Raw genomic sequence first — 14,029 nt, forward strand, 5'->3', positions numbered from 1 at the left:
ACAGAAGTCAAAGGGTAAAATTGTACCATGTACAGATGGAGGGTAACCAAGATGGGAATTTATTAATTATGTCTTCTATAATTAAAATGAGATATCAGAAATAAATTAGCAGGTTTATACCAGGATAAGAAACCTCTAAAAACTGCAATTTGTTTTCTGAAATGTTGTTTATATTTCAGGCATAAATGAATTGATAGTTTCATTAGCTGTGTCAAAAGCTTTATGTATAAAAAGTGCTAGAAATGATTTGGGCTTCATGCAAAGTTCATGGTGTCCCAAACCACTAATACCATGCTGCGTTAGCTATGATAGGATTTATTGGTGACAACTTAGGAGCAGAGAACATATTGGTGAAAGCATGAGCTACCTTGAGTTCAGATTGTTGTTCATCCAAGGATATTGCCTGTAGCTACAAGGAACTTTCCGAAACAGGCATCCCTATCTGTGTGCCAACTTAACATTCTTAGAGTACTCCAAGTGTATGAGGAAGAAGCAGTTTTGTTAAGTAAAAGTAATGGCCGTTGGACATCTCTAGGTTTATTACGTAGTATTAGGGCAACTTGCAAGCTCATCTTGGAGATTTGTGTACCAAAGACACTGACCTTTATGCAGTTCTAGGACTCAAGGAAGGAGAGCAAGGAAGGCATATAACTTTTTTTATGAGACCCAAGTTTTGTGTCTCCTAATGGATGAATGTTATAATCTATGATGCAGACTCAGAAATGCTGCACTTTCTGAACCTATTCTGTTCTTTCCTCGACACATAAAAAGTATTCCCAGATCATCTGTCTGCGTGTTAGGATGATGCTGTATTGATTTCCATTCGTGAGTTTTTAATTCATACATAGGTTGGCTTTCTGTAGCACATTTCATTTAGTATTTTTAACAAAGAAGCCAATGGACAATAAACACATATTTGCCAGACAGTTTTAGACACTTGATATGGATTAACTGCTTTAACTCTTATACTCCTAAAATGGAAGTATTAATTTAACTAATTTACACATGACCTAAGAGATTAAATACTTGCCCAAAAGTGAGGAAGCTAGTAACAACATTCCCTGCCCTCACTGAGTTACATGGAGAATCACTTGATAAAAATATTTACAAATACATAAATAAGAAATAGAGACTTAAAAGTGCTGTGAATGAAATATGTCAAGGTGATAGTCACTAGTCAGGGACATTCTTATTAAGAAGTAGCACAGGATCTGAAACTTGGATGATACAAACTTGTCTAAGGGCTGTTTCTTTTTCTTTTTCTTTTCTTTTTTTTTTTTTTTGGTACTGGGGATTGAACTTGGGACCTTGCGCTTGTGAGGCAGGCAGTGAACCACTGAGCTAAAACCCGGCCTGCTAAGGGCTGTTTCTTACAGGAAGAACAGAGATCCAAGGCTTTGAGTTAAAAAAGTGAAAGAACCAGTGAGGAATGGACAATGTAGAAAAAAAGGTGTGGGACAAGAGGTAAGCTCAAGACTTGGTAAAGAATTTGTGAAACACAAACATATACTAATAAAAAAGTTAATAGAAAATATAAATTTTGGTGGTGAACAGCTTGCAAGCCAGTTCTCATTTTCCAGAGCTCCAAAGACTTTACATATAATCATTTCATTATCTCAGCCCTTGTATGAGGTGGTGCATTGTTTCAAATCTCAATTCACAGATGAAAAAACTGAAGTGTAAAGAGTGAAGTAGCTAGTAACAGGAATATAATGGAAAATTACTAGAGGAATTAAATCAGGGTAATAACATAATCTGATTTGCTCAAAAGAAGTGGCATAGGTTTTGAGACTTGTATAATAAAAAAATGTGCTCTGAGTTTTGTGGAAAATTGATAAGTACTGTAGGAGAACAGCAAGATAGTCCAGGCAAGAAATGTTGATAGCCGTTTTAGGGTATTCTTGATAAAAGGGCAAACTGAACTAAAGGGTTGGGTGTATTTTGTACTGCTGTGAGGGTGGATGAGAAGTCAAGAAAAACACTAAGATTTCTTGCTAGAACAACTAGATGGATGGAAATGTTGTATATGACACTAAGTGATAGGGAAGACAGGAGGAACAAGTTAGGACAGAACAATCTCATTGTATTAAGACAGTGACACTTAACATCTAAGAGGAGCTAAGAAGTAGTAAGATGAGTACATGAAGTTTGAGACTCACTGGAGTGGTTACATATTATTTTTGTACCTATAATCCAAAGACTTTCGTGAAGTTATGTTTCCATAAATGAATCGGGTACCAAATTTTGTTTTTGTGATAGAAAATGTTTCTATTTCTAATAAAATGTCTTCCCAGTGTCAAAAGAAGGAGAAATCAGTTTTTTGGCTTTTCTTTTGAGTTTCATTTGGATGTAGGTTCTCAGATCCTAGGATTTCATTGTCTCTGACATCAGTTGGTCAGTGCACTTCTCTGGAGGTTCAAGGGCAATGTTGTTTTAAAAGCACATTCAGCTTAGCTTGCCCATGAAAACAGGAAGGGTACATGGTGAGCATGAAATTCTGAAAGATGACAGCTGCCTAAATAAGTGATATTTTCAAAGAAAGTTCAAACAAAGAGTATTTAAAATGGACAATGGTATATTGGGAGTTGTGTGTGTGTGTTTGTGTGTGTTTCACAGCATGAATAGTTGGATGACTATTTTTATTAGGTTCTAGTGTATACATTTTTTATGCCTGATTACTCCTCTCTTAAATTTGATTTTGTTTTTCAAACATTTAGCAAAATCTAACTATAATATATGTAGACTGTATGGGGCTTGCCTTACATTACTATTCTTTTCTATGAAAAGGAGAAATCAGATTAACATTTCTTCCTAAACTGTACTTTGAAATGATAAATGACAAGGAAATACCAACTACTGACCTCCAGCATATCTTCTTAGGTATTTTTTTTTCCAGTAATAATGTCCTGTGAAAATCCAGAGGTATTCTTTTATTAATTCTGAGGTGAAATTTTTAAAAATTGCAATATTACTGAAATCCAAATAGTTCCAAAAATTAAAATTGACAGTGTATTGTTTCTTAGTGTATTGTAAATGTGTTTTACAATCGATAACATTTTGTGTTGATGAAAATTCTTTGTTAACAAGGTTAGCATATAATAAGAACAGAAGACTCATAATGGTGTAGGAAAATGGATGTTATAGTAGCAATATTGAAAAATTGAAAATTCTTGGATATTCTTTGATTCTCATGCTTTTTTTTTGACAGATCAACCATTACCTTTTATTAGTTAACCTCAAAGCAATGTTCTTTCCATGGCATGTGAATTATATGCTTAAATATTTATATTAAATATATATGTTTTTTGGTACCAGAGATAGAACTCAGGTCCTTGCGCTTGCACAGCAGGTGACGAAACCACTGAGCTAAATCTCGGCCCTTAAATATTTATATTAAATATTCTTAAATTTAAATTCTAAGATGTCCTTCAAGTCTCTGACTATGTTAAAGAGTTTTATAGTTTGTTCTACTTTGCTAACTTATTTTATCTTTAATGATTTGGTAAAGGAAACAGAAGATACAAATTAAAAAATTTCAACTTTCAAAATCTGTAGACATAGGATAATCATTACTTACTATACAATCACAAATTACTGTCATGTTTTAAAAAATGGAAACATATATGATTAAGACATATTCTTCTTAATTTATAATGCTTAATTATTTATAAATATCTTTATCTTTTTTATAAATATCTACCATTGGCTTGGGAAGTCATTTCCAAGAACTAGTCGATGATTTTCTACAGCCTATACTTTGTAGTTATGTCTTGATAAAGGCGATTTGACAAATAGTAACATCTGGATTAGATAGGATATTTGTTCATATTGGGTTATGGTGTTTGCCCCAGTCATGCTACTGTTCTAAAACCTTGACACCTACTCTATCAATCTGCCTATAAAAGGACAACCCTATTTCTAAGGTGACAGAGTCTATTTGTAGTAGAGCAATCAGTTAGCAAAGCTGCCTGTGAAATATACCAGGGAAGAAGAGGTGAGAGGTAGGGGTATAAATTTGTTAAGATCCTCAGAAAAGCTCTGCTTGATGAACAGAGCTAGATATTATCCTGCTTCTTAAGACAATAAAAGCATTTCCAGGAGACAATCCCCTCCAAGTCCACAGTAACTTAGCAATTTATTTATAAATGTATTCCTGTCACCGCTTGACTGGAGAAGAACTTGGCAGGGAGTGAGCAATGGCCTGTATGATGTTTTTCCCACTTGCTGTACAACATGGTCTATGGATTTTGCATATGTTGTTTGTATTGTGGTAAGACTAATATTGTCTCTACACCTCTTCTTTCCTGGATCAAAATATTTTTCACCTCTTTGCTGGGGCCATAGTCCATGTCAAGATGGTATAATACAAGATTTGCTAGAAAAAAATTCTTTTGGCATAATATACTAGAGTCTTATGAAAAGTGATAAACAATACCCACAAGAGAAAGATTAATTTCTGTAGTAGCTGCTTCCCTTTTAGACTAGGCCCCAAAGGACTCCTTTTTCTCATTTCCTCCTTTAATGGGTGGGCCCTGAGTAGTGGACCATCCCACATCTGGAAGCAACACGTGAAGTAGACAAGTGAAAATTTTAGTAAATCCTGCTTTTATATTGTTCACTAGTCTCCATTCCCAAAGCTTTAATAAATTACAATAAAGAAAACACCCTGTTTATTAACAACATGCTAGCTTTATAAATGCAGCTAGACTCTTTCTCCTAGAGTCTACCTATCACCTCGCTCCATTTAATATACAACTAAAGATACTCCTAGATAACGCCTATGTAGAAATTCTAGCACAGTCCCATTTCCTGCCAGTTCCATGTGGTAAAAACCTGGACTTAACAGCAGTCTTGGGCCGTGGCCATGAAGAAAAAGGACTAGGACACTCTGTGCTGGACTGAGAAGTGACCAGTGTGAGGGTACCATAGAGGAATCAGAGTGGGAAGGTGAGATCTGAGGGGAACCTCTCTTCCCTCTCCTGAGGCAGGTGCTCTGAAACAGAGTGATGTCTAGAGAGAAAAGGAAAGTGCTGTTTCATACTCCCCTCCAAATTCTGTGTACCTGGACATTCATTGACGATGAACCATCTTATCTTCCAAATGGTAATGGGATGACTACGGGGTCATGCTGTCTTAGGGAATAAAATGGTGAATAATGTTTGTGTAGCTAGCAAAAGTGACTCATACATAGGCCTTAATTTGAAAAAGAGAAAAGAAATATGCCCTTCTCCTGAGACTGAGTTATTCAATGATTTGATTTGGTGAACTTGAATTTCTTCAAATATAAATTTTGGATCAAATGACTATTAAAGTCTGTCCAATTCTAGGATTTTCTATGCCCAGATTTGAATTCTAGTTAGAATATACTTGACATTTGTTCTTCGGTGATTTTTTTAAAAATTTCTACCAGGGATCGAATTCAGTACCTTTCACTTGTGAGGCAGGCACAACACCACTGAGCTAAATCCCTGGCCCTTCTTTGGTGATTATTGATATTGGGGCCTCAGTTGTCCTGAGAGGGTGGCAGGTACTCATGAGGGAGCTTCAGTGAGTGACGGTCAGTGATCACCATACACTTTCATTGTAGCTTGTGTGTTTCCTAGGCTAAAACCACACTGAGATTTTGTCTGTAGTCATATGATTCCTGTACTTGTCCTTACTCCAATCTTTTGAAGTGCATTGAAAGATTTAGCTAACTGGGTTATGGGTAAAGAAGTCACAGAAAGAAGTAAATTGAGTATTCCTATATCTTAATAAGTATAATAGTTGCTTTTGTAGGACTGTGGATGCCAGGGTTGTTCCTGTCAGTTTATGCTGACCTGACTTGCAGTATCTTGTGCTTCTGCATTCACACCTGACTGTGCTGTAACTCGGGAAATATTTACTGATGGTACAGATGAATATGGAGGTAATAGGAAAAAGTAAGTATAAACTAAAGTAGGAAGGACTTTAAGAGCAGGCGGAATTAGTACTGAGGAAACTTGGCTCCTCTGGGACTTACCAAAATTACCGTTAGAATGTGATCAGTAGCCTATGTCAGGAACTCTTTGACATTCAGGCTTGTTTGTTTGTTTGTGCAGTACCGGAGTTTAAACTCAGGAGCTTTTTACTAAGCTTCATCCCCAGCTTTTTTGTGTAGAGTCAGAGTCTTGTTAAGTTGGTAAGTTTCCCAGGCTGCACTCAAACTTGCAATCCTCCAAGAGTGCTGAGATTAAAGGCATATACCACCATGTCCAGCTGAAATTCAGCCTTTTTATGTGGAAATGATTTTCATAATTTCATAGTAAGTTTGAAATAGAGTAGTCATAATTCACTCATCATATATCTCAGAAACCAGTATCTAAAATGTAAAACATTTTTTAAAAATAAAAAATTTTTAGCTTGACACACAAAAAATTATATTTTCTTTGGTTGTCATGATGATCTCATTGGCTTTTAAATTAGTTATTGTTGTAATCTGCATGTCTGTAAACTCTCCAAACTCATATAATTTAATAATCAACATGATATTATGAAGTAGGGCCTTTGAGAGGTGATTTGGCCATGGGCATGAAGCCTCATAAGGCTTCTTTGCTTCTTCTATCCTTGGGGACAGACTGAGATGATAAGGTCTTTGAGTCAGGAAGCTGGTGCTCGCCAGATACCAAATGCCCTGATACCTCAGTTGTAGACTTCCTAGCCTCCAGAAGTGTGAGAAGCAAATCTCTGTTGTTTATAAGCTACCCAGTTTACTGTATTTTGTTATAGTGACACAATCTAAAATAGCTATCATATTCTAAAATTGAAAAATTTCAAATAAATTAGAGGTTTGTGCCTTTTTAAAGAAATCATCTTCATGGCCCCTCTTTGATAGACCCGAGCTGTGGGTGCACTCTGGAGAGTATTTATGGTCTAAACTCAGCCATGGTCTCCATCACTTTTTACTGTTTTAGTTGCCCTTGCTCTGTTGCCTGTTTTTAATTGTCCTTGCTCTGCCATTTTTGTTACAAATGGATCATTTTGTTTGATTCATCTGTACTACATATGGAGGCACTAAGTATCCCTGAGAGTATTTATGTTTGTATCATGACCCAAGATGTTATATCTATTTTGTTATACTTAGTTTTTGGAGATTCCTTCATTCTTGTCTGCATCTTTTCATTTAAATATTAGTGGGTGAAGGTTACTCTTTAGTGATATACCAGAAGATATTAGAAAATGAGAAGCTGGTGTTAGCAAAAGAATCAACAATGACCATTTTTGATGACCACACTTTGAGCTTTTCCAATGCATTTTGTTAAAGCATTGTTAATGGATATGCACTTTCAAGTCATATTTAAGTGACTCAAACTCCTGCATGCTTTGTACAAAGATTTGTTTTATATTGATTTAAAAACCTTACAACAAGAACTTTATTTGTTAGTATGCTCATACATCTGTCTCTGAAATGAGATGAATGATACATTCAGGAAACATGTTACAGATAGCCTGGCCATAAGAAAGTGCTTCAGAGCGTATTTCTGGTGTGAATGGAGTTCAGGGCATCAGTTTATCAATCCATAGGCATAGACCCAATAGCTACTCTCTGTCCAGCCCTGCTAGTTATGAATTCACCACCAGAGTATAATGAAAAGAGTGTTTCATCTTTTAACATAAGAAAAGGTCACAGTGTTAGATTGTTTAATTTTTTTAACCAGAAATTTTGAATAACTCAAATGTAATAATTCCTATGAGATACTTTTATTTCTAAAATCAGATTTAATATTTACTTGTTCATAGTTTCAGATCTTCTGTAGTACTTAACCTTTACTGAGAGTATGATTTTAGTTTCTACAAAAAAGTTAAATCCCATTACTTTTGTAGTAAAGCAGAACTGTCTTTTTCATTTTTCTGCTTAACAGATGAAGAAACCAAAGTGAACTTCTGTGGAAGTTGATTTATTGTTTTAGTCAGTTATGAGACATAAGGGTATGAGCAGAAAGTTGATGCTTCAGAGAGAAAAAACAAAACCATAATAAAACTCATCCGAAGTGTCATCTCCATCAGACAACACTTTCTTGCTTTATGTTACTCCATACTGATCTATTTGTTCCTTAAAAGGTCATCAATAAGTTGTACAAGGAAACTAATCTATTTTAACAAGTCTCCTAGGTAATCATTTTAATCTTGGATTTCTGTTATTCTTTTTATCCCTCTATTCTTTTTACCCCTGAATTTATAGTTATCAGGTTTATAAAAATGACCCAGAGGCCTGGCTATTACAATAGAATTGTGGGGTTTGATGCTGAGGCCATTGTCAGCTCTCTCTGTAAAAATTCCTTTCCATCTCTGATCTCAAATAGATTTAGCTATAAATATTAAACATTCCTTTGGGGCCAGCAAAATTAAAGTTAGGGTTACTGGTTCTTCATACATGACATAAGCACTTTTATATTTAGAAATATTTTTTTATTAATGAATTTTTTACCTTTCATTAATTCAAAGAAAAGCAACCATAAACAGAGCCCAGGCAGAGAAGAGTTTAAGGAAAACAAGTATACAACTGAGAAACGGGGATGGAATTAGTAGGGATCTTTATTCTTCCAAACTTATTTCAGATTTCTTTGAAATAATGATAGCTTCATCCCTTCATCTCACTTTTTCTTCTAGTAATTTTCTGTGCCTCTCTTTGTGTTCCGGAGTGCCTTTGGCATCTAAGATTTTAGGGCCTACATTTCTTCCAAAGTTATCTTGGCCTCAGAGAGAGGAAATTCTGTGATAGTCAATTACAGCTTCTCTGATACACATACACGTCTCTCCCACACATAGTGTTTGATTTAACATTTCATTAAAAAAGGAACAAGAACAAGGATATGTGTTTGATTTGGCAGAGCACTGTGCCTTCCAACATTTATAATTGCACCTGGCAATCTTCATTTTAAGAAAGGGAAAATACTCGGAAGAGAACATTTGATGTAAAAGAAAAATTTAAGTGATGTTGCTTTGTTTTCTAGGACAAAGGGTAAATGATTCATTGTTTATATCTTCAAAATAGTTGAGGGGCATCTAGAGAAGTAATCAGAGTTTTCTGTGCTCTAAATAATAATGATAGTTGAGTAGGTACTCACTGGCATGTGGAGTGTGTGGAGCCCAGTGTGCTTTTTGTCCCCAGCCCAGCCCCTCCAGTGCTCTGTAGTTACTCTGCAGACCAGATTTTGTTAAAATCAGCAGGAATTTAGTTTATGCTGTGAGAGAGCACTATTCTGTACAATCCTAGCTATTAGTACTGGTTGTACTGTCTTTTTTGATTTATATATACCAAATTATTCTAAATTTTATAACTATGACACAAAAAGCATAATATATTTGCATTCTGCAGTCTTAGGGAGAAAAAGTTTCCTGGTACTCAGAGTCAACATGTACAAGTTCAGAATGTTCCATATATATGGTATTCTACTTATACAGACAAAAACAGGGTTTCTCAACTTAGAGACCTTTTGCAGGGAGGAGTTCATCTCAGAAAATGTTGAAAGATAACTCATGAATACTCAAGCAATCTTTCTAATAGGGACTGTTTTGAGATTTAATCCTCTTAAGGGCACAATCACTGCTGTTCTTAAAATATCTGAAAATTATACACTGAATAGGGTCAGGACTGAACAGTCAGAGGTTCTATGTATTGTTAGGCATTAGGACACTGGTAATGTAAAAAAAATGCATAACCTTATGTAAGAAGAATCATTATAATTTGAGTATTCATTGATATTTTGTTTTACCAATCATAAAGGCATCTCAGTAAACTCAATATACTGCTATAATTAATAGCATATTTTATTTTTGAAAAATGCTAAGCAAGTCGCTGTAAAATGTTCCACCACAAAAATGGTAATTGTGCGAGGTAATGCATGTATTAATAAACAAGATTTAGCCATTCCACAAATGCATACATTTTTATCTGTCAAAGTGAAAAATAGGGCCAGGAATTTAGCTCAGTGGTGCCAACGCCTGCCTCGCAAGTGCAAGGTCCCGGGTTCAATCCCGGGTATCAAAAAAAAAAAAAAAAAAAGTAAAAAAATACTACTTATATGTATGCATGTTGACTACACACAAAGTTTATTTCATGGTTTCATAATTTTCTTTGTGGTTTACCAGTGGTCCAGGATGCATGGGTTGCAAACTATAAAGATAAAATATCAAAAGCAGAGGATCCTTCAAAAGCAGAATGTTTCATTTATTTTCATTACAAAGGGAATATAGAAAATTCCTATGTGATGTTATTTAATGGATTAAGAAAGCGTAGGGTGCCAAACAGATTGAAACTCTGCTTATAAAGGCTCCAGGTCTGACTGAGGAGTAATGCCACTTAATAATGGTAGAAATTTGTGTAATACAAATGTCAAGCTGAAGGGTAGAGTTCATGCAACAGTTGCACAAGGGAGCAGGAACTAGTAGTTACATACAGTAGACATCCCTAGAGACACTAGAATTAAACACTTTTATCATTCTGATGTTAAACGGAACTAGGCATAAATAGCATAATAAATTGTCATGTAATCATTGTCTGGCTTCAACAATGACCACAGTTTGAAATTTTGCTTTGTTCATCTTCCTCACTTTTCTGAAGTATTATAGAACAAGTTCTGAAGCCATAAATTCTTAAAAATTAAACAGTCCATGTTCAAAGTTGCTCAATTATCTAAAAATTGTCTTTATAGTTAATTTAAAGTAAAATTTAAACAAGGTCCATATATAATGCTTGTTGAAGTTTGCATATATTTTTTCTCTATAACAATTTCTCCTGTTCTTTTTCCCCCTTGCCATTCATTTTTTGAAAAAAGTAACTGATTTGCAGAAATTTTTCAAATTTTGGAATTGGATGGTTTCTTCCATGTGGCATGATTTACTCATTTACTTAATTCATCTGTTCCCCAAATTTCCTATAAACTATAAAACTAAATCCTTAATTTTATTCAGTTTACTTTTTTTTTAAAGCAGAAACTTTGAAAAACCCTCCAGGAGATGGTGTGGGCTTTCTAGCACATCACATTGGGGAAAGCTTCTGTTTCGGTTATGTGGCTTTAATGTTTTCAGCCTTGTGCATATCTACAGTGAGATTCCTCATTAGCCTTTCACCTAATGATTACCCACTGATGATCATTGCCAATATGCTTTCTTTCCTTAGAAGTCACAGTCTTGCGATTTTTAATTTTTAAAATAATTCATAGCTGTAATTCTTCTATATAAAAATCTTTCCCCTGAGCAACATTGGTATTTCCAAATAAAGTTTGTATAAGAACAGTAGAATAGCACTTTTACTATTTGCCTTTAATACATTAATTTGCAAAATCATGAGTTGATATTTAATAATTTCCAATTTCACTGAAGATTTTTAAAGAATTATTTGGTGGGTTCTAATGTGTGGCAAACGGTTCTTTCTGATTCACAATCCTGTTTCTGACCAAAGCTTAGTCTACTTTTTATTTTTTTAAAATATGACTTCTGGAGTCTTTGAAATCATTTTTGGTTATGGGGAAAATATATTATAGGCTCATTTAAAATATTACAATCCAAGATCTTCTCCAAAGATCTTTTGATTTTTTTAATAGGGAATGGTAATTTGATTCTAAAATAAAGATTTTATGCTTGCCTATTAATATGATTCAAATATTATTTCTCTTAGACATATTCAGTGGACAGAAGTTGAAAATCTATGCCTCTTTATATCAAGAAAATACTGAATGAGTTCACAGGGACACTGGCAATTCAAATTTCAAACTATAGGGCACTAACTTTCTCTTTCTTACTGTGAAAATCTTGATTCCTAATCAAGATACTTTTAGTTATTTATCTTTAGTTTTATTTATTAGATGTATAAAACATTTATAAGGTGTCTTAGTTGCTTTTCTTCTTGTTGAGACAAAATACACAATACTGAAAGTTTAAAAAGGAAAGATTTATTTAACTCACAGTTTGTAGAGGTTTCAGTCCACAATCAGCTGGCTCTGAGGCAAGGAGGCATGGCAGACAGACATCACAAAGGAGAAACAGTTCATGGTAGGCAAAAGGTGCCAAAGCAAAAGCAAGCAAGGGATGACCGCAGCTCTTTTGGTCTCTAATATCTTATCCAGACTACTTAGGGAGAGCAGCGGTCACACCCTTAAACCTACTGGCCTTCATCCTAGCATTGCACCATGAATCAATCCCAGCATCACATACTCTAGATCCAGCCACCTTTGAAAAAGTACCCCTGTGACTGCATGTGGCTTTGGTGGGACATCTAGACATAAATGATAACATAAGCCTTCAAAGTAGAAATCCAAAATGGAAGTTTAATCAGACAATAACAAATGCTGTCCTAACTAGGGCTCCTACATTGTTGGTGGCGATGCAAACTTGTACAACTATTATGGAAATCAGTATGAGATTTGTTAAAGAATTGAAGTTAGAAATTCCTTACACTCCTGCTATTCCCTGCTAGGTATATTCCCCGAAGAGCTTAAGTCATTATACTATAGCAATACATGCATACCAATGTTTATAGCTGCACAATTCATACCAGTTAAATCCTGGAAGCAGCCTGTATGCCCATCAACAGATGACTGGATAAAGCAAATGTGGTATCTATCCATAGTGGAACACTATTATGCTATAAAGAAAGACAAATTTGAGGCATTTGTAGGAAAATGGATGCACCTGGAAAATACAATGTTGAGTGAAATAAATTAGACACAGAAGCATGACTACTGTATGGTATCCTCATTTGAGTGAGGTGAAGTACAAACAGAGAAAATTATAAAAGATAAATAGAAAGGGACGAGGGACAGATCTTGTTCAACATGAAGATGGACCAAGAGAACAAGGAGAGGGGTAACCTAATACCCCTAATCAGTGTAAACCTTAGAAGCCATAAAATATGCTAAGACAAATAGTAACAAGTATGAAAAAAGATGATTGGGGAACCAGAGGAAGAGGGAGGCAGGGGAAGGAAGGAGAAGGGAATTTAAAAAACAAGCTGTAATATGTACATGTAACCACTCCCTACGATGATTGTAAACTGTGTGAATTATAAATGTGTACTAATTTAAAAAAAGATGAAAATGTTTCATCAACCCCAAATGGAAGTCTTTCATCTCTGTCTTTGCCTTCTCTTATAAGGTACCATTTTTCCTAATTTTTGACTTATCTTTACTTTATGTACTATATATGTATGTACATACACATTTACATAGACTGCATATATAGGTATGAATGTAAATCAGTACCCACATATGTAAGTGTATTTGTGTTCACACACACACATTTCTATTCCTCCGTTCTTGCATGAACAGGAGTATGAAAACTGTTCTGCATCCTTTTATGTTCATGTAATAATTTACCTGATGATCACTATGCAATAGTAGAGCAAAATTTTCTTCTTTTATTTTTATGGTTGCAGAATACTCAAAGTTTATCTAAGCTGTCCTCTGATTATGAACATTGATCTTTTTTCCTAGTGTTTTCTTATTACTAATACCATTGCAATGAGTAATCTTGGCATATGACATATTATATTACTGCCAGTGTATTTTGGGGAAAGAGCTTACTAGTGGGATTACTACGATAAATAGTAATTTTATATGTAATTCTGTTAGATAAAAAAGTTCTTTGGGTGGTAGCATTTTGCATCTCCCCCAGCAACGTGTGAGTGCCTGATTCCCTTGCAGGACAGTTCAGAGTAGTTTGTCAAACTTTTCCTTTTTTTGTTAATTGAATAGGTGAGAATTGGTGTCTTGAAAGTATGCTTAATTTGTATTTTTTCCATTAAGTTTATTGGTACATTTTAGGTATAAAATACAGTTACATTCATCATTGGGATGTTCTACCTTTACATGACTTATCTTGGTTCTTATTTTTTCCCCATTACCCTGCTCTCCCTTCATCCTCTCCACCTTTCTCTATTTACAAAGACTTTATTTCCATTTTTTTCCTTTTCTCAAATTTTTTCTTTTCCCTTCTTTCCTTTCCCCTACCCCTCCCACATCCCCTACTCCTTTAGAACTTTTCTTCCTATTCCACAATACAAATTATACAT

The sequence above is a fragment of the Heterocephalus glaber genome, unplaced genomic scaffold (assembly GCF_053883595.1).
Source record: "Heterocephalus glaber isolate CG9 unplaced genomic scaffold, H.glaber_assembly_v1.0 deba00001606, whole genome shotgun sequence".
Lineage (NCBI taxonomy): Eukaryota > Metazoa > Chordata > Mammalia > Rodentia > Bathyergidae > Heterocephalus > Heterocephalus glaber.